We start from the raw sequence: 22,052 nt of genomic DNA on the forward strand, positions 1-22,052 counted from the left end.
GTTTCTAATCAAAGCATGTTCTTTCCTACTCCCAACCATGGGAACAAACTTAGCAAAATCTTATTCCCTGTTGATCTATGCTTGAATTCCTCATGTGGCTTCACACGGATGAGTTCCCTCTTTAGGGAAGGTTGAACTGAAATGACATAAGTGTGATCAGTGACATAAACAAATGCACAAATATCACTCAAACCTGGATGCAACTGCAAATAAATGGCAGTTCCACACATCCAGTGAAATCCATCTATTGCATAAATGCCCTTTAGATCATGGACCTTTCCCCCTGATCCACCTTGGTGGGAAGGATAATAGTAAGTTGTGTTACACATGCACATTGGAATACTCCCCACTGGGATGGAACCGGTGCCCACGACACAATGAGAAAAATGGGAACCTGCATGAAGCTCCACATAGTTGGCCACAGGAGTTGTAACATTAAACTGTTTAAACTCTGTAACATCACAGTTGTAAAATATTGCATTACCTATTACCACGCGGAAACTGGTACTGATGCCAGAAACACTATTTCTGATAAAACACTCATCTCTTGGCGCTGGTACTGGTCTAGTTGTCAACCTCGGCTGGCTGGAAGAGATAGGAAGTTCAGTACATACATAACAACCAGAAATGTTTCTGGACTTGGTTACAATTTTTCATATTGGTACAAGCTGTTAGTCTCAAACAAGTAATTTATATCTTGTATAAACATCCCATGAAAATCTTCATTTATCCACCTCTTTAATTTCTGGAGATTATGAAATTGTGGAAATGTCTGGCATATTATTAACACAATCTGGACACACATGATAAACAAAAACTAAATGTTTCAAAAACATATTTCCTTTAGATTTACCTGTCAGTCTCTCTCTCACCCCTAAAGGCTAGGAAAGATCGCTGGTTTCTTCACTGACATTGAGACGAAGCCTCCTCTAGATGGCGACAACCCCTTTGTAGTCAGGCTTTATCATTTCCAGCCTGTGGATGGAAGACTGAGAGGCTTTGTGTATCCAGGTAGGTCTCTCTTGAATTTTCACAGCAGTGGGAGTTGTCAATAACACTTGGAATGGACCCTCCCACTTTGGATCAGACCACGTTTTCTTCTTAATGGTCTAAATCAGCACCCAGTCACCTTCATTCACGTCACCAGGAACCTGTAGGGCTTCAGAAACATCATTTGGCAGATTATTAACATTTTGTATGTCTTTAAACTGTAATGTCTTCTTCATGTAGTCTGCTAATGTTGCATCTTGTTGTGGATCTTTTAGGTCTTTTTGGAGATCAGGGCTATTTCAAAAGGTGTTAGTCCACCCTGAGCTGATGGGGTTATCCTCATATTAAGTTTTACTATATCTAAACATTCAACCCAATTTATTTTTGTTTCTTCCATTGTCTTCCTAAGCTTACTTTTAACTGTCCCATTTGTTCTTTCTACCGACCCTGCACTTTGGGGATGATAGCTACAATGTGTTTTCAGGTCAATCTTAAAACATTTACCAAGTTCTTGTATGACTTTGTTAACAAAATGTGTTCTATTATCACTATAAATCCTTCTTGGAATTCAAAATGTACGTATTATATATTTACAAAGAGCTTTTGCCACTGTTATAGCATCTGGTCCTTTGCAGGGAAAAATTTCCACCAACTTTGAAAATACGTCTATTATTACTAGGCAGTATTGTTATGGCCAAAAATTGACCCATCGCCAGCACAACAGTGGCGTACCCACGTTGATGAGACCCTTTCCTGGTTGGGTTCCGGCATGGAGGAAATAATTTCCACATTACGTTCTGGCAATCTTGTATTCGAGCCGCCACGTCACAAAGGGAGCCACGCCTCTCTCCGCCTGAGATGTTCAGGGGAGACTCAGACCAATGTCGAGCTTTTCTAACTCAGTGTTAAATTCATTTTGAGCTTCAGCCGTCATGCTTTCCCACTGAACGTTCCAAGGTGGTGTTTGTTATATCTCTGCTGGCAGGAAAGGCAAAACAGTGGGGAACTGCTGAATGGCATAACAGGTGTGCATCTTGTAATCTTTATCAAACTTTTTCCAAGGAACTCATTCGAGTTTTTTACCCTGTTATTCCAAGTCGTGATGCCGCAAGAGGATTATTGTCCCTCAAACAGGGTGATCAGCCTGTCTCGACCTATATAACTGACTTTCATTTGTTGGCTGCAAAGAGCCGTTGGAATGGGGCAGCACAAATGGATGCATTCATGAAAGGATTAAACGAAGACATCAAGGATGAGCTAGCGACCCGTGACTATCCTTCTTCCCTGAAACAACTGGAGGATTTGGCTGCTCACATTGATATTCGGCTGGCAGAGAGAAGGAAGGAGAAGCGCCATGAGAAGGGTCGCTCATCATTAACTCAGGTTTCTGCACACTGGTATGAGAGAAGGAGTCAGTCACCTCTCACTGAGGAAAATGATAATTGTGAGCCATGCAATTGGGCAGAACCAAGATTACCCCTGAGGAGAAAGATCGTCGGAGAAGATTCAAGCTCTGTTTTTATTGTGGAGAGAAGGGACATTTAGCAATCAGGTGTCCACTAAAAGGACAGGCTCAGCAGAGGAAGGGAGGTCTCTACTGAGCCGAAGTCAACTATCTGCCTCCTCCTTCTTATTTCCTGCCCATTTTCAAACTTCTTCTTTGTCTCTCCAGGGGCCGTGTTTATTGATTCAGGAGCAGATACTGAATTCATGGACGAAACATTTGCAAATAAGAACGGCATAAAACTTATTCCGTCAGCTGACACAAGAAACGTGTTAGCTTTGGATGGTCACAGCATGACCAATTCACATCTCAGGACGGAGGAGATTACCTTAACAGTTGGAGGTAATTATCAAGAAAAAGTAACTTTCATGATCATTAATTCACCTGAACTTCCTGTAGTCCTAGGGGCCTCCTGGTTGCAGAAACACAACCCTCACATCGACTGGAAGAAAAAAGAAGTTCTGGGTTGGTCTGAGTCATGTTCCGCTGACTGTCTTTTGTCTGCTGCTACGGAGGTCAGTGTGAAGAATGAGGTTGGGAAGACCTATCCGGATTTATCCAAGGTACCGCAAGAATACCATGATTTAAATGAGGTTTTTAATAAAATCAAGGCCACAGCTCTGCCACGCCATAGACCTTATGATTGTGCTATTGATTTGCTTCCTGGCACATCACTCCCTAAAGGCAGAACCTATTCATTGTCTGGTCCAGAGCACAGGGCCATGAAGAGTTATGTTGATGAGGCATTAAAGGCAGGGCACATTCAACCCTCTTCCTCTCCTGCAGGTGCTGGTTTCTTTTTTGTTGGGAAGAAGGATGGTTCATTGAGACCATGCATTGATTATAGAGGCCTTAATGAGTTAACAGTTCAAAATAGATATCCCTTACCACTCATGAACACAGCTTTTGATCAGATCCAGGGAGCCAAGATATTTTCTAAGCTGGATCTAAGGAATGCATGTCATCTGGTCCGAATCAAAGAAAGAGATGAGTGGAAAACGGCTTTCAACACGCCTACGGGCCATTATGAATACAAGGTCATGCCATTTGGACTTACTAATGCTCCTGTAGTTTTACATGGTGGGTCAATTCGTATTTGTTTATCTTGATGACATACTGATTTATTCTCCAGATCTGGAAACCCACAGAAAACATGTCAGAGCTGTTCTCCTGCGTCGTCTCCAAAACCAGTTGTTCGTCAAGGCAGATAAATGTGAGCTCCACATAAATACCACTTCCTTTTTGGGCTTCATCATTTCCCCAGATCAAGTGCTTGTCGACCCCTCCAAAGTTAAGGCCGTTTTGGAATGGCCTGTTCCAATTGATTGAAAGCAGCTTCAAAGATTTCTGGGCTTTGCAAACTTCTATAGGAGGTTTATTAGAAATTACAGCCAGTTTGCTACTTCCGTAAATGCTCTTACCTCTTCCAAGGTGAAATTTGTGTGGAATAAAGATGCAGAGAAGGCCTTCAATAGGTTAAAGGAACTCTTCACGTCAGCTCCAGTGTTACGGTCTCCTGACCCAGAGAGACAGTTTATTGTGGAGGTGGATGCCTCAAGCACTGGGGTCGGAGCTGTATTAAGCCAAAGAGGTGAGGATGATCGTGTTCACCCATGTGCCTTCTTTTCAAGGACTCTGTCACAGGCTGAGCGGAATTACTATGTGGGAGACAGAGAGTTATTGGCTGTCAAGTTGGCGTTGACAGAGTGGAGACATTGGCCGGAGGGAACTAAGGAGCCGTTTATGGTGTGGACTGACCATAAGAACTTGGAGTACCTGAAATCAGCAAAACAGCTAAACCCCAGACAGGCTAGGTGGGCTTTGTTTTTTGGTCGTTTTAATTTCTCCCTATCTTACAGGCCAGGGAGTAAAAATGGCTACCCTGACGCCCTATCCCGGATTCAAGAGCCTGAAGAATCTCAGTCTGCGGGTGAAGAGGAGTTTATCCTTCCTGAAACCGTCAGGTTGTCTGTGTCCTGAGTTGAGGTGGAAAGGGAGGTCCAGGAAGCCATTAGGGATCTGCCTATCCCACCATCATGTCCACCTGACCGCTGTTTTGTCCCTGAACGCCTTGTGCCTAAGGTACTGGAGTCTTGTCATTGCTCTCGTTTAGCTTGTCATCCAGAAATCAGCAGAACCATTCAGACAGTTCGAACTCAGTTTTGGTGGCCATCGCTGGTCAAGGATGTCAAAGACTTTGTTGCTGAATGCACTCAATGTTGTCGAGCCAAGCCTTCTCGTCGCCCCCCTGCGGGGTTGTTGCACCCTTTGCCAATTCCCCCTCGCCCATGGTCACATATTGCAATGGATTTTGTGACAGGTCTACCGGTTTCTAATGGTCACTCTGTACTACTAACCATAATTGACAGATTTTCAAAGATGGTTCATCTGGTGCCGTTAGAGAAGCTTCCATCTGCTAAGGAGATGGGTGAGATATTGACCCGAGAAGTTTTCAGGCTCCGTGGAATCCCAAATGACATTGTTTCCGATAGAGGACCCCAATTTGTGTCATGTTTCTGGAAGGAGTTTTGTTCTTTGTTGGGAATTTCTGTTAGTCTTTCCTCAGGGTTTCATCCTCAGTCTGATGGCCAAACCGAGAGAGCCAACCAAGAAGCTGAAACCAAACTTCGTATCTTATGTGAGTCTGACCCAACCAAGTGGTCACAAAATTTGCCCTGGGTTGAATACGCCATGAATTCTATGCAATCAAGTGCCACTGGTTTGTCCCCTTTTCATGTTGTGTTTGGTTTCCAGCCACCCATGTTTTCAGTTCAGGAGAGAGAAGCTAGTGTTCCGTCCGCCCAAGAGGCTGCCCTAAGGTGCCAAAGAATATGGAGAAAGGCCAGGAGATCGATGATCAGAATGTCACTGGTTCAGTCAAGAACGGCCAACCGGAGACGGATCCCTGCTCCTCAGTACCAGGTGGGGCAGAACGTTTGGCTCTCCGCCAAGGACCTCCCATTAAGGGTAGAATCCCGGAAATTGGCACCCCAATTTGTTGGACCTTTCCCAATCTCTAAGATCATCAACCCTGTCGCTGTACAACTGAGATTACCCAACTCCGTGAGGATTCACCCCACGTTCCACGTTTCTCAGGTCAAGCCCTTCGTGGAGCCCCGACATTGGGCATCTAGTAATCTAGTAATCCCTTCAAATTTATACTCAACTAATTTAGCTGGTAACAGCATAGCATTTAATAATTTCAGTAGTAACTCTGCATTTTTCAATTGTGCTACCAATTATACCGTTATTTTAAATTATTCCTTTCCATACATAATATGTGCTATCCAAAATGTTAATAAATCCTGTATGGTGTCACAATAGACAAGGTTAAATAATATTTAATTTGATCTTTCTTGCAAATGTTTCTCTTTGGCCATGATAACGTTGCTCTCTTTTAATCATCTGGTTCCAATAACAATATTTGTTTGTGGTATTCATCAGCAAGATTAAAACAGCTCTGAATAATCTATTCCAATCTAGCTTTATTTAGATGCATCTATTCTAATCTATTTATTAAATGCAGTAAGTCCTCATTATATTTAAGAATGAGGTCACTAATTTTGTTAGTTGCTATTATTTTAATGCTTGTTTTACTTTAAGTTTCATTAGTTCCCAAAAAACTCACTCCTCATCAGATTAGAAGGCTTAATAAAATTGATGAACACAAAAATGAAGAGCATGTTATGTCTTATAATCTTAGTTTGTCTTACCCAGTTTTATAAACACACCTGTACAGTTTGAGTCATCTCTTCCCTTTTTAACTACACTTTGTATTTATTTCAAGTAACTAAATTTTATTTCAATTAACTCAAGTTGTCTTAATTTCAGTCCTGGAATTCTGTACATTTCATCTTGTGTTAAATTTTAAACCTAATTTGATCATTCTGAACCTGACTGGAAAAGTCCAAACATCTATTAAAATCCTTTTTTTTACCATGAAGCACTGACCTAATATTATTATGGCACTGTTGAGGATCAGACCTGCTCTTATAGTCTTTAATTATTATCATGCACATATACCCTAATATTTACATAACATGAAACAAACATTTCACAAAAACAGACAAAATGGACAAACATTGACCACATAAAATTGAATTACTCTGTTTGTAAAAGAAATTCAGAAAATTGAAGACAGGTCTATCAACTTTCTTATGTTTATCGGTATTTCAATACAGATAGAACCTTTGCTATCTTTCTATGATTTTTTTGGAAAAATTCTGGAAACCTTATAGAGGTCAAAGCTTGGCAAATGATCATTAGAACATCAGACCTTTATTAGTGCTTTTAAGGTCCCTCAAAGACGCTCTTTAATGAAATCAATCAATCTCATTCACACACATTCACACACTGACAACTTTTCCCCCATGGCTGTCATTAATATCCACTTGATGGTTTAAGATTTTGTGTTTTTATAATGTAAAGCACTTTGAATTGCCCTGCTGCTGAAATGTGTTATACAAATACATTTTACTTAGTTACTTCTCTATCAGAGCAATTTCATATACAAAAATTCCAATATAACTTCCTATTTATATTTGAAATGCACATTGTTTTCTCATAACCCCTTTTGTTTCCACTAGGTCTGTTTTGAATGCTTCAATTCTTTTTTATCCACCAAAGGATCAATAAGGTGGTGTTTGTGGGGTCCACCTTAAAGGTGTTGTCTGTTGGGTCCGTCCAATCTGGAGAAGTGTCAGGTTATCATTGTCAGGTCAGTGAGGTTCATAAGTCAGTCAGAACCTTGGTTATTTGGTCTTGGGTCGTTTGGTCATTTGGTCTGTACACATAGTGTCTCATGGATCCAACCAATGATTAGTCAACAAAACTTCTACACAGTGTGATGTTATTTCTCCAGCTTTCACCTATCGGAGAAAATGTATTATTAATAAATTAACTGCATTTCCCAGGAACACTGCATTCCTCCTGGATGATCATCCCCTGTTAAAAAACTTCATTATTATGTTAGTCAGTTGTTTCACATATTCAGTCAGATCATTAAACATTCCAGTAGGTGAAGTTATTAGTATCTCATGTAGACTGATATATACTTTTGCACTTTTGCAGGATCTCAGATTATCCATGTATGCTGCTGCAATGTCTGTCATCTCATCTTTCTCATCAACTTCCACTTTTTCCTTCTTTAACAACATTCTGTTCTCCCTTATCCAGTCATTGTTGACTGGGTTGTCCAGTTGGACAGTTTCTAGCCCAATGACCATGCTGTCCACAAACCCAGCATACATAATTTCTTCTATCATCTCTCCCTCTCACTTGCCTCCGTAAATTCCTCCCATTCTACCCCTCCCTCTACTTACTAGTCCTGCATAAAATATTTCATCTTCAGCATAGAAGTTATCAGTAGGGGGTTGTTTTTTCTTTCCACTGAGCACCTTTTCAACATGCGTTGCCCAGTTCTGCCAACTGCTAACCGAGCAGGTGGGTAGATCAATATTATGTTTTGTGACCCAGTTACGAATCTCAAGTAAAGCACTTGCCTGGAGGGCATTTTTGAACTGCTGTTGAAAAGGACTGTCATCAGCATTATCTTTTTGCAGTCCACTATTCTTTTTAAACACTTCTTCCATTCTCAGTCTGTACTCAATGATTGGCTCCCCTATTTTCTGTTTAGTCTGGTTAATGATAGTGTAATCTGCTCTCTGTCTAAACTCTCCTTCTAACATTTCCCTCAACACCGCAAATCATGGATTATCTGTTCAACTGCCGCTAAGAGTTCAGGGCAATCGCAGCTGCAGCAGCGGGCTGTGGATGCCTGCCCCTCCCCCTTAGTAACCAAGTGTCATTATCTGCTTCTCTGGCAACTGCTATATAAACCTCCTTGCTCTTTTAATCATTTCCTGCTTTTCTTTTATAAGCTTCAGCAAGCCAAATTTTTTCCCTTATTAATTCTTGGCTGGGTTTTTTCCTTTTTCTAAGTTTGTCTTTCTGTTGCAATCTCTGTACCAAATGGGTACAAGCAGGAACCAAGAGATATCCTTTAAATTGATAAGCTTTCTGCCATTTAGCGAGATTTTTTTTACTGTATCTGGATCTTTTGAGTGCATAAACTTTGCATCTCCTTCTAACGGAGACTGCTTCCGGACGCAGTTTTTATTTTTACCTATTAAAAACGTCTATTAATTTATATTAGCGCAATTTATTTGATTCTCTTTGCTTTATTATATATGCTTTTATCCTATTTACTCTAGTTTATTATTATTCAGACTCCGCTCTTTTTTTATATATATAACAGAGGTGCATTTATTTATTTATTTTTATCTTGTACCATCAAATCAAACAGAATTCCTCAGACGGGGCCCCAACATCTGCCGGAAAACAAGCTTCTAGATCAAAAACCAAGTTTTGATCCGGTTTCCCGCTTTGAGTTCATCTCTCGGAGAGTGCAGGGGTTTTAGACTGAGATTTGATGGCACCTAATATCCAAATCAGAATTCCTTACGACACCTCTCAGCTGTCAACAACTTTATGTTAACACCAGCAAGGTTTCGGGTTGTCTCACTGAGAGTGCCGTATGATTCTGCAAACACACACACACATGCACCAACACACAATCACTTATAGGCCTAAATCACCTAGACTGGGTTTTCCGTTTTTTATGCACTTTTTTTTTTTTTACTTTTCATGGAGTTGGTTACTTTTGAATCTCCTTAAGGGAAATTACGAGTACCTCTAAACTCAAAACTCCTATTTATTTTTATTTTTATATACTTAGTTGGTTCTGTCTTACCTGTGCTTTTGTTCACACTGTCTGTCGGAACGCATTGATCCACCTCCCGGTGCCCCTCGGTTGATTTGGCGGCTACAAACACCGAATTCAATGCACAGGATTTTTGTTCTCCAGATGTTCTGGAGGCTGCGCAGACTGGAACCCCACACGCACTGCTGAGCCCAGGGTGGCAGATTTCCAGCGCTCTGGCTCGAAAGACCAAAGAAATGTTAGAGTTAGAAAGTTAATAAATACAGACAAGTGTAAAAATAAGACACAAGTGAACCAAGTAAGTTTGACTTGCAAGGGTGAGACAGTCCTCTGCCAAACAGCGACTTCCTTCTCACAAAGAAAAAATCCTTGCACCAGCCTTTTATTTACAACTCACATTCCAACAAGCAAAAAGCAGGAATTGTTTCAGCCAATTCTTACAGAGATTTCAACTTAGAAGAGTGGTCGTCCCATATATGGTATAAGCTTGTCATGTCCAGGGATTGATCCACTCCAGACCACATTCCTTAACTTTCCACAAACCCTTTTTCCACACTAAAACCAATCACTGGAATCATCTTCACAATAGTAGAACTTCAAACATAAACATGGTTTAAAGTAAGCAATGATAACTTATACACATTTTTCCAACAGTTACCAACTGCGAAAAAGTATCCTGAATTGATTTATAGCCAATCCAACCACACATCTATTCAGACCCATAACTAGTGATGTGAACATATAATCCCTAAAGCATCATTTTCTTCTAAGAAATAACAACTTCAGAAGCTCCCTCTTAATAATGCAGAAGCCCTGTTGAGATGTAATGCTGGAGTTATACATGTTTCTTTTTTGACTCAGGGTGATCAGGAGAACAACAAACTCTGCACGAATAAAGCTGCAAGTCAGCCTGCGGCGTGATGGAGGTGGAAATATAAGAATCAGCAGGATTGCAAGCACTGAGGTTCAGATATGAAATGAGTGCTGTCAGTCATCTATAATGCAGGAAGAAAGGCTACACAGCAGACTAAACTGACATAGAGATTGGAATGAGTGTGTTTATTATCAGTGTGTAGGAGCTATAATACATGTGTGTGACAACATTTATTAGGCCCGAGCAGCTAAGTGCTGCGAAGGCCTATTGTAATTTATTAATGTGTTCACACTTTTGTGATGAATGTGGTTATAAATCATTCAGCTGTACAAATGTATATGCATTAACTGTAGTTTTACTGTTAATAACCTTGAGCAAGTTTTTGTTCCCAAACATAAATTATTTAAATATAAAACCACACCTGGAAGCAGGATGGGACAACTTTGTCCCATCCTGCTTCCACGTCTCAGCTGCGGACACAGGGCCGCTTTGATCCGTATAGAGCTGTTATGGTTTATTGATCAGGTTATAAATTATAAACAGCATGCTGAGGACCCTGTGATAATAAAATAATAAACTACAATATGCAGCAGAAAATAACAATTAAGTTACCTGGACATATATTACATATAATTCAGAATACAAATCAACATTAAATGGCCAAAGCTGCCAGGTAATTTTTTTCTGTTACCACGTAAACATGTTTTTAATTTTTCATGTACAAACCTGCTTTCGTTCATGTTTTACCTGAATCAAGTGTATGCAGTTTTTTTCAGCATTTTGCAGATAATCCACTATAACGTTAAAGCCCAATGCTGTTTGCAATGAGCATTAAAATGTGACAGACAAAATAAAACAAACAATAGGGAGATTTAAATTTGAAAAACATTCATACTTCCTCTCAGTTGTTGGTGAGACTACACCTCATATATAGATATACAAGACAGAATGGAGCATAAGATAGAGAGACAGAATAGTACTTTTTTGTCTGTAGTCATGCAGATAAAGTCCATAAAGGGGTCACTCCTGTCTGCCATGTTGAAGGAGCTGAGCTGAAAGCAGATTTAACAGCGATCTGCAAATCACCCCTCACCTATGGTTATACGAACTAAAGGAAAGAAAAAGACTCATACTCATCGTCTTCCGCTTCATCTGGGACCGGGTCACAGGGCAGCAGACTCAGCAAAGACACCCAGTCGTCCCTCTCCCGAGACACCTCCTCCACCTCGTGCGGTGGAATCCCAAGGTGTTCCCAGGCCAGCCGAGAGACATAGTCCCTCCAGCGTGTCCTGGGCTGTCCCTTGGGCCTCCTCCCAGTGGGGTGTGCCTGGAACACCTCCCGAGGAAGGCGTCCAGGAGGCATCTGGTATAGATGCCCGAGCCACCCCAAATCCCCTATCTCTAAGGAAGTGCCTGGCCACCCTATGTAGGAAGCTCATTTCAGCCGCTTGTATCCGGGATCTCGTTCTTTCAGTCATGACCCAAAGTTCATGGCCATAGGTGAGGGTAGGAATGTAGAGCGACCGGTAAATCGAGAGCTTCGCTTTTCAGCTCAGCTCTCTCTTCACCCCCATTACTGCGGCAGCCGCACTGATCCGTCTGTCGATCTCCCATTCCATTCCACCCTCACTCGTGAACATGACCCCAAGATACTTGAACTCCTGCACTTAAGGCAGGAACTCCCCTCCAACCTAAAGGGGACAAGCCACCTTTTCCGGTCGAGAACCATGGCCTTGGACTTGGAGGAGCTGATCTTCATCCCAGCCGCTTCACAATCGGCTGCGAACTGCCCCAGCGCATGCTGTAGTTCTTGGCTAGAGGGGGCCAGCAGGACCACGTCATCTGCAAAATGAAGAGACGAAATCGTTTGGACCCCAAACCAGACCCCCCTCCGGCCCTTGGCTGTGCCTAGAAATCTTATCCATAAAACATATGAACAGTACCGGTGACATAGGGCATCCCTGTTGGAGTCCAACATGCACTGGGAACAGGTCCGACTTAGTGCCGGCAATGCGGCACTAAGACCGGATGGCCCCTAATAAAGGACCCCCGACTCCATACTCCTGGAGCACCCCCAACAGGACACCACGAGGGACACAGTCGAATGGCTTCTCCAGGTCCACAAAACACATGTGGACTGGTTGGGCAAACTCCCATGAACCCTCAAGTACCCTGCAGAGGGTTTAGAGCTGGTCCAGTGTTCCACGACCGGGACAAAAACCACACTGCTCCTCCTGAAGACGAGGTTCGACTATCGGCCGGACTCTTCTCTCCAATACCCTGGCATAGCCCTTACCCCGGAGGCTGAGGAGTGTGATCCCCTTATAGTTGGAACACACCCTCCGGTCACCCCTCTAATGAAGGGGGATCACCATCCCAGTCTGCCAGTCCAGAGGCACTATCCCCGACTGCCACGCAATGTTGAAAAGGCGTGTCAACTATGACAGCCCCACAACATCCAGAGAGTTGAGGTACTCAGGACGGATCTCATCCACCCCCGAGCCCCTGCCACCTTTTTAACCACTTCGGTGACCACAATTAACCCTGGAGTTTAAAGATGATTTATCATTTACATGAACAAACTGGATTCTGTCAGACAAATAAGATTTAAACCAGCCTAGCGCTGTTCCCCTGATCCCTACAGCATATTCCATCCTTTCTAAGAGAATATTATGATCAGCTGTATCAAATGCAGCACTGAGATCTAAGAGGACAAGTACAGACACAAGTCCATTATCTGAGGCCATAAGAATATCATTAGTGACTTTCAGCAGAGCTGTTTCAGTGCTATGATGAGCTTTTAAGCCTGACTGAAACTCTTCAAACAGGTCATTGCTGTGTAAATGCTCACACATTTTATTAGCAACTATTTTCTCACGAATTTTAGATAAGAATGGAAAATTGGATATAGGTCTGTAATTTTTCAAGTCATCTCTATCAAGTGAAGGTTTCTTAAGTAAAAGTTTAATTACAGCTACCTTAAAAGCCTGTGGTACATATCCATTTACTAAGGATAAGTTAATCATACCTAAAATGGGGCTGGTAATCAGAGGAAACACTTCCTTAAATAATTTGGTTGGGATTGGGTCTAACATACAAGTTGAAGATTTAGATGAAGCTAGTATTTCTGATAACTGAGGAAGCTCCACAGGATCAAAACAGTCCAAACACAAATCAGGTTCTGCAGTTATTTCCAATGTTGTCTCACTTGCTGAGGATGAAGTAACCATCTTCGAGAGTATGTCAAAGATTTAATTTTTAATAGAATAAATTTTATTTAAGAAGAATCCCATAAAGTCATGACTGCTGTGAGCTAAGGGAATGGATGGCTCAACAGAGCTTTGACTGTGTAAGTTTAGCAACTGTACTAAAAAGAAACCTGGGATTATTCTTCTTCTCTTCCATTAATGATGAGAAATAAGCTGTTCTGGCTTGGTGAAGTGTCTTTTTATACAACAATAGGCTATTTTTCCAGATTAAGTAGGAATCCTCTAGGTGTGTAGAGTGCCATTTTCTCTCCAATTTTCTAAAATTGTGCTTTAAAGTACACAGTTTGAATTAAACCAGGGAGCCTGCCTCCTATGAATAATTACCTTCTTTTTCAAGGGGCTGCATTGTCTAATGCATCACGCAATGATGAACAAACACAATGAACAAGATAATCAATTTGTGAAGGGACAGAAACAAAATTATTGCCATCCACTGTGCTTTTCTGTGATAATGAGGAAATTAAAAGTGGAACAGATTCTTTAAAGGTTGTTACAGCATTGTCTGATAATGATCTACTATAATGAAATTTTCTTTCAGTTGTGGAGTACTCGGTTAAATTAAACTCAAAGGTTATTAAAAAATGGCCAAACAGGACGGGGTTATGAGAATATATTGTTGTGTCTTAATACTCAATGCCATATGTCACCACAAAGGTGGGTAGGTTTGTTAATGTTTTGAGCAAAGCTAATTGAGTCTAAGATAGCATTAAAGGCTATGTGTAGGCTATCACTTTCAGTGTCAACATGAATGTTAAAATCCCCCATTATAATAACCTTATCTGTATTTAACACTAAATCAGATAAAAGGTCTGAAAACTGCTCAAAAAATTGAGAGTAAGGGCCTGTGAACGGTACAAAAACACAAACAGAAGTGGTTTTAGTGCTTTGCAATTTGGATAAGGAAAACTAAGGATTAAATATTCAAAAGAACTGTAGCTATTGATTGTCTGGGACTAATCAATAAATCGGACCAAAAGATGGTTGCTACTCCTCCTCCTCGCAGAGTATATCGAGGAATGTGAAAATTTTAATAATTAGTATGAGTTGACTCATTTATAGTAACATAATCCTCTTGCTGCAACCAGGTTTCTGTGAGGCAAAATAAATCAATCTGATTGTCACAAATCAGGCCACTAACTAGCAATGTCTTTGAAGAAAGAGATCTTATGTTCAGTAAGCCACATTTAATTGTTTTATTTTTCTTTTTAGTCTGAGTTGTGTTTATTCTATTTTATAAGATTTGATATCGCCCGTTCTGGCCCCTGGCAGACATTTGACTACGGTCGCTGGTGTCTCTAGTGCCACGTTTCTGACTATGGAGGTGCCCAAATGCTGTTGAAAAACAGGCATGTTTCAAACACAAAGCTGACTGGCATAGTTTTTCAGATGTCATGCAGCCAGGTTATTTTAAAAGTGTATAAAAAAACATTATTAACAGCCTACTCAGATGTACATAGCATTACCCAGAAAAACCAGCTGTCCAGATGAACACTTAGTGTTTCGTCAACATGTCAAGAATTGTCAGGTTTAAACAACCTAACAATACGTATAACAACACAAAAAGAAGAGAGAGACAAAGTATTAGTTATTTTACTCGCTTGCGAGGAGAGACGGTCAGAGTTGCTTTCAGTTACAAACTCTCCACCGCTCTGAAAACCATCTAACCGCTCCCTCTTTTTATTGTCTTTTGGGGGTCCCTAGTTTACAAAAACATTAATCTCTAAAGGATGGGAAAACAACAGCTGCACCGTAAACAAGTCATAAACACCTTTATCCTTTAACAACACATTTCCACAATCTCCTCCAGTCCAGGATCAGTTGCCTTTTGTTCAGTGCAATCAGCTTCTCTTTATGACCTCCTCAACTGGACTGCTTCCTTTCCCGCAAGCTCAGCTCCATTTATGATCTTTGCCTGCAGACAACTCATCAGATCATTTACTCACACACATCTTGAATGATCAAATTGCCAAGTTAAAGAATAAGAAAAATATAAGACAAATCTTTATTCAATTATTCCAACAAGAATAAATGTCACTCTTGAGAACAAGACAAGAAAAGCAAAGAGATTGTACTGACAACTGCAAAAACCTACATTAAAACGGACCAGGTGGCTTTAGATATGCTCTAGGTAGCATCTACAGTACTGTCTAAGATCTCCTTCCAAGTCAGTTTCACAGCCATTCACACCCTAAATATCTGCGACCAAAACACTATAAATATGGGTCAGGTGGGCCAACGACTAACAAGTGGCAAATACCCAGGTGCTCCATCTCCCCTACATGGGAGGTTTTGAGATTTAAAGCACAAAGTGCTGGTAAAATCAATCGTCCATGTCCTAGAGTAATTAAACATCTCAAGGTCCTGTGAAAATCAGGCCGTTGCAAGAGTTTTGGTTTTCCTGGAGGTGCGGGTAGATTTCTGACTAAACTCTGCAATTGCTGTGACATTCCACAAATTTGGATGACAAAGTAGGATTAGCAAAAAATGTATAACTTGAGAAATGAAGAAATACCCATCTGTTGAAGTCTTAAAACTGTGTATTCAGGAAGTGGTGGACTCGCCAGTCATGTGATGACATGAGCGCAACCATAGCTATAACAAAAATGGTCAAAACCCTATATGGTGGTTTTGTATCACACATGGAACCATCCCGAGGGTGCTCCTGAGCCTCGTTGGCGCAGTAGGCAGCGTGTCAGTCTCATAATCTGAAGGTTGTGAGTTTGAGCCTCACACGGGGCATTGGTTTTGATCTTTTTTTTTCCCACTCCTTTTAGTTGGCAACTTGCACGTCCTTATGCGCTGCGGCACCACATTAGTCAAGACCTGACACAGTGACCATGACATAGCTCACATTGCAAGGGCTAGTGGCGCAATGGATAACGCGTCTACAAGGTTATCCTTGACATAAGGACTTTATTCCTGAGTAAAGAAGGGAGAAGAACCTTGTCCCTTCTACAATATTATGAAGCCAGGATAGTTTAAATGTGTACTTGAATGAAATTAAACAGCCTACTCAGATGTACATGGCATGACCCAGAAAGGACAGTTGTCCATCAAAAATGGCACTCTTGAGGAGAAAAGCAGAGTTTGTACTGACAACTGCAAAAACCTACATTAAAACAGACCAGGTGGCTTTAGATATGCTCTAGGCAGCATCTACAGTACAGTCTGGGCTCTTCTTCCAAGTTAGTTTCACAAACATTAAATAAGGTAAGATCCTTACAAGGGAGAATTTGAGATTTAAACCACAAAGTGCTGGTAAAAGCAACTTTTGCTGTCTTAGGAGTTGTTGACCATCTTAAAGTCCTGTGAAATATCAGGCTGTTGCAAGCATCTTAGGTTTCCTTGACAGCGGAGAGATTTCTACATTGGCATAAAGCTCAAAGACCAGATGTACATGGCATGACCCAGAAAGGACAGCTGTCCAGATCAACACTCTGTTGTCCATCAAGAATAAATGGCACTCTTGAGGAGAAAACAAGAAAAGCAGAGTTTGTATTGACAACTGCAAAAACCTACATTAAAACGGACTAGGTGGCTTTAGATATGCTCCAGACAGCATCTACAGTACAGTCTGGGATCTACTTCCAAGTCAGTTTCACAATTATACAAACATTAAATAAGGCAAGATCCTTACAAGGGAGAATTTGAGATTTAAACCACAAAGTGCTGGTAAAATCAACATTTGCTGTCTTAGGAGTCGTTGACCATCTAAGGTCCTGTGAAATATCAGGCTGTTGCAAGCATTTTAGGTTTCCTTGACAGCGGAGAGATTTCTACCTTGGCATAAAGCACAAAGACGAGTAGGCATGTTTCAAACACGGTTCGGGCTATCTCACGTTTGGGGGCGTGGCTAAGTGGTTTGGCCACGCCCAGTGACAACGACATTAAGGATCAAAAATTTTAGTCGGGGGACAATTTTGGGTAAAAGCGTGTGCATCTAGGGGCTTTTCAAAGTCCCAGGAAAACTGCAAGGGCCTATTGTAATTGCTATGTTTCTTATTATTTATTATTATTCCGGGGACTTTTGGCGGGCCAATATGGGCCTAATTAACAGCCTACTCAGATGTACATAGCATTACCCAGAAAAACCAGCTGTCCAGATGAACACCGTGTTCCGTCAACATGCCAAGAATAACTGGCACTCTTGAGAACAACACAAGAAAAGCACCACAGTGAGGAGTGGATGAAAAGGGTGGTGCGTTATACCAAAGAGTGTGCTGCCTTTATCAGCAAAAGTTGCCTGTTGCCACCAACCTTTGAAGAGCCACCTAAACCTGTGGCACTGCCTACCTATAAGTGGCTTTCAGTGGTGTACAGCCAAGATATACTTTACAGGCTGGAGGATATCAAGGCTAGTATCACCTCCACTTATGGATCCATCTTAAAACTTGACTCCACCTGGAAGATACTGTTGGAATAATTATATAACCCTGACTAACTAATTATTGTAGAAACTGGGTGCCAAACTATGCAGAAATAGTAACTCCATTAAACAAATTAATGTATGAGGAAGAGCTGAAAATGACGTCTGAATTAAGATGGAGTGTAGAAGCTGAAGAAGCATTTACCAACATAAAACAAGTTCTAGTTTCCAGTACTGCTTTAGCATTACCAGATTATAGTAAACCGTTTGTTCAGATGGTAGATTGCAAGGGACATTTTATGACTTCAGTTCTGGTTCAACAACATGGAGATAAAATGAAAATAATAGCCTATTTCTTTTCAAAACTAGATAGTGTTGCGTGTGTGCAACCATATTATGTGAGAGCTGTAATTGCAGCCTAAAATGAAAGTTGCAGTGCTACAATAGTGTTGTTTCACCTTTTAACCTTAAGAGTTTCCCATGCAGTTTCAGCATTAACACTGCAGAATTAGGAAAAAAAAAAGAAGAAAGAAAAAATTAGAAGTGATTTGCAGGATCACAAAATAGTTTATGTGAATGATTTCTCTAAAAAGATGAGAGGGAGAAGACACAAACAGGATATGCATTGGTGACAATGGATATAGTGTTAGAAAAGATGCAACAACAAAGCTCACTACAGGAGATAGCAATGTGGAAAAAACATGGAGCTGCATTAAAAGATGAAAACTATATATGACCAGATAATAAACCTGTCCTACCAAAGAACCTATAAATGGAAGCAATAATTGAGCCATCGTGTTTCATAATGTCTCAACAGGGGGGAATAGTAGGACAGATATATTAATATTATATAACATATTGATTCAATTCTAAAAATTCTTATTAAAAAAAAATTTTGTAAAACATGTTTAGCATGTGTAAAACATAATCCACAAGGGAATTTAAGACCACGAAGGGGAAAATTTTCAAAACTAAGATACCCTTTTCAAACAAGTCATATGGATTTTATTGAGTTAAACCACAGTGAAGGGAAAAGGTTCTGTTTAGTCATTATAGATGCATTTTCTAAACGGATAGAACTATTTCCAACTAAACATTACAAGTACCTCAGGGTTAACACCCTATGAAATGTTGTTTGGAAGACCATACAGATTACCACAGTTAAAAAAATAAGTGGGAGTAAGATGAAGAAGCTAACCTAGTTGATTATATGAGGAGTATGTTAGAAAAGCAACAGAAATAAATTTAAACTAATGAGAAATGTTCTATTTCCCAGCAGGAAAACTAACTAGTGAAACCAGGAGACTGGGTGTTAATAAGGAGTGTAAAGAAGAAGCATTGGTATTTCACCTAAGTGGGAGGATCCATATTAGGTATTATTAACCACTGCAAGGGCAGTAAAATAACTGAGAGATCAACCTGGATTCACCTTACACATTGTAAAAAGATCATTTCGGTTGAAAGCTCCGTCAGGGGAAGTGATTTATATACTGATAATAGGGTGGACCCAGACATTTAGAGGCTGGAGAGACCCGAAAGTCAGTGAAGACAATTAAGACACTGGAACCATTTAGAGGAGTGAAAATTTCAGCCAAAATGATTTCTAGATGGATGAACAATGCTTTCCGATGCTGGGTGGTTATATATTTTTTTCCTTATATTGATTTTTATTTTTCTGGTATTTCTGGGAACCAGTCAAGATGAATTAGAATGTAACAACATCTGTTATGAGTCATATGAAACAAGTAGCGCTAAATCAAGGTAGGCAAGATAACCTAACTATGTGTACTAAACAAACTTCTTATACTTATGGTATTCAAGTGTGCGTTAAATCTAATACCACAGCTGTTGTGCTGATCCCACTCATTAGCTTGACCAAATGAGGAAGGAAAGGGCAGGATTATAGAAGTTATAAATGGTACTTAACTAATGATAGAAGAGACACCTCATGGTCCATGATGGTAGCTGATGAAGGAAATAATTGGACACCAGAGTGGGGCACCACTGCTTATGCTAGTTATTAAAATAAGTTGTTTAAGTTCCATAAAGCTGATAATGCAATCCAGGTAACAGAGCGAAGAGAGTGAAAATTATGTTAGGAAATTTAACTACAGATGACTAAGTTCCAGGTTATTACTGGAGTATCAGGAACAAATAATAACTGGTTATTGATGGTAGAACAAGATGCTAACATGACTAAAAGAGATTGTGTTGTATGTATGGGTCCCAGGCCTTTATTATAAATAATTTCAGCTGTGATACCACAACTCTGTGTGATGGAAGTAATGAATCAAACTAATCCTAATGAAATGTGTCAGCACTGGGATTCTGTTTTTTTTTCCTGTAATTAGAGCAGATAAGGATAAATCAGTTTTCCATAAGTGGGTCACCACTGGAAACTATACATGTATAAATATGACAGAGAGGTAATAAATTGGGAAATCTCATTGCAGTATGGTGTATTACAATTGTAAAATTAAATAAGTGTTTTAAACCAGTCTCTAGAGGAGACATTTGGTGGTGGTTGTTTGATTGATCACCTTCAAAAGTAACAGGACTCTGTGCTTAATTACTTTATGGTTATATCCTATGTTAGTAGATGAAGTAACAGATGGACTATCTAGTGTTAAATCCACATGATTGGTGTGATAGGAAGTGCAGAGAAGTAGCCTGGGAGACTGAGGGAGACTCTAGATACATAGATGCTATAGATGAATATAAATTAACTGATCAAGTAGCTGCAAGATTTGAATCAAGTATCTGTTGGTGGTGTACGATGAACAGAAACGTAGACAGGATCAACTATATCCACTAAAATGTACAAAAACTAGGAAATTGGACACAAAGCGGGTTTGAACTGTCCATGAAAGATTGGCTTCAACTTCCCTGATAGCATTCCAGAATAGAATTGCTTTGGACATGTTAGCTGAAAAAGGAGAAGTTTGTGCTATTTTCGGAGAAAAATGTTGCACATTCACACCTAACAACACTGCTGCTGGCTGATGGCAGCCAAATGAAAGCCATAGAAGGTTTGAGATCTCTAAATGGTAAAATGAAAGAGCATTATGGAGTAGACGCCTCGATGTGGGACTCCTGGCTGGATATGTTTGGGAAGTATAAGATTTTAGTATCATCAGTAATAATTTCCTTTGCAGTGTTTGCTGCAATTTTGACATAGTGTGGATATTGTTGAATGCCCTGCTTTTGTACTCTGTTAACCGTCTTATCACCACAGCTATTTCTCCTATGGAAAACAGAGTTACACAACTCTATCCGTTATTTAAACATCAGGATGATGAAGATGACGAGGATGGGACTGACCACTTTTCTGGCCTGTATCCAGATCCATTTCTATATGATTCTGTGATTTAAATGTCAGTAAGTACCTCTGAGTATAATTGTCTTTGTACTCATGAAAATAATCTTACAGTTAAAAAATCTGACAGAAGTGGCTGTTAAGTGATATGAGAATGTGAGCAAATATAAGACAAACAGGGGGGAAATGTTGGAATAATTGAATAAAGATTTGTCTTATAGTTTCTCCTATTTATTAACTTGACTATTTGATTATATAACTTTTCATGATATATGTGTGAGAAAGGATGTGATGAGTTTGTCTGCAGGATAATAAATGGAGCTGAACTAGCAGAGAAGGAAGCAGTCCAGTTGAGGAGGTCATAAAGATGAAGGCTGATTACACTCAACAAAAGGCACAACTGACCCTACAAGTTGGGTCTCTTTTCTTTTTGTGTTGTTATAAGTATTGTTAGGTTGGTTAAACCTGACAGGTACATCTTAAAATTTTGTTGTATAATCATATAAATATTTAAGATGAAACTACTATTGGTTGACCATGTAAATATTTAAAATTTGTTTTGGATCACCAAGAAGCTCTCAGGACCGGCAAAAGGCACGGCACAGTGGCTGACTTCAGTTGGCAATGAGATGGGTCAAGTTCTCATCAGTGTCTTGACTGCTGGGGAGGGACCAGGTTTGGACCTCATGGCTGGCGGCTTGGTTGACAGGTATAAATCTGCAGGTGTGGACCCTCCTGTTGCACTCTATGTGGACTGTGGCTGCTACAAGGAAGTGGGTGAGACCAAATTGAAGGCCAGATTTAGTGAATGGCCTAACTTAATTGTTCGCCTTGACATCTGGCACTTTTTGCGATGCCTGGCTGTGGGATGCACCACTGACGCACACCAGCTGTACCCTACTTTCATGGCTCGTATGTCGGCATGCATTTTTGAGTGGGATGCTGCTGATGTTAATAAACTGAGAGAGGCAAAGAGGGCACAGCTTAAAGGGCATGGCTGGACAGCTCTGAC

The 22,052-nt window shown here is 40.4% G+C and overlaps 1 long non-coding RNA gene and 1 other non-coding gene across 2 annotated transcripts in view; one reads left to right on the plus strand and one right to left on the minus strand.

Annotated features, from left to right (window-relative positions):
* Positions 1 to 22,052, minus strand: part of LOC124875875 — a 412,032-nt gene that overhangs the window by 350,638 nt on the left and 39,342 nt on the right. The window lies entirely within an intron of this gene.
* Positions 16,025 to 16,097, plus strand: trnam-cau. The gene has a single exon. It is a non-coding gene; the product is annotated as a tRNA-Met (tRNA).

The sequence above is a fragment of the Girardinichthys multiradiatus genome, chromosome 11 (assembly GCF_021462225.1).
Source record: "Girardinichthys multiradiatus isolate DD_20200921_A chromosome 11, DD_fGirMul_XY1, whole genome shotgun sequence".
Taxonomy (NCBI): Eukaryota; Metazoa; Chordata; class Actinopteri; order Cyprinodontiformes; family Goodeidae; genus Girardinichthys; species Girardinichthys multiradiatus.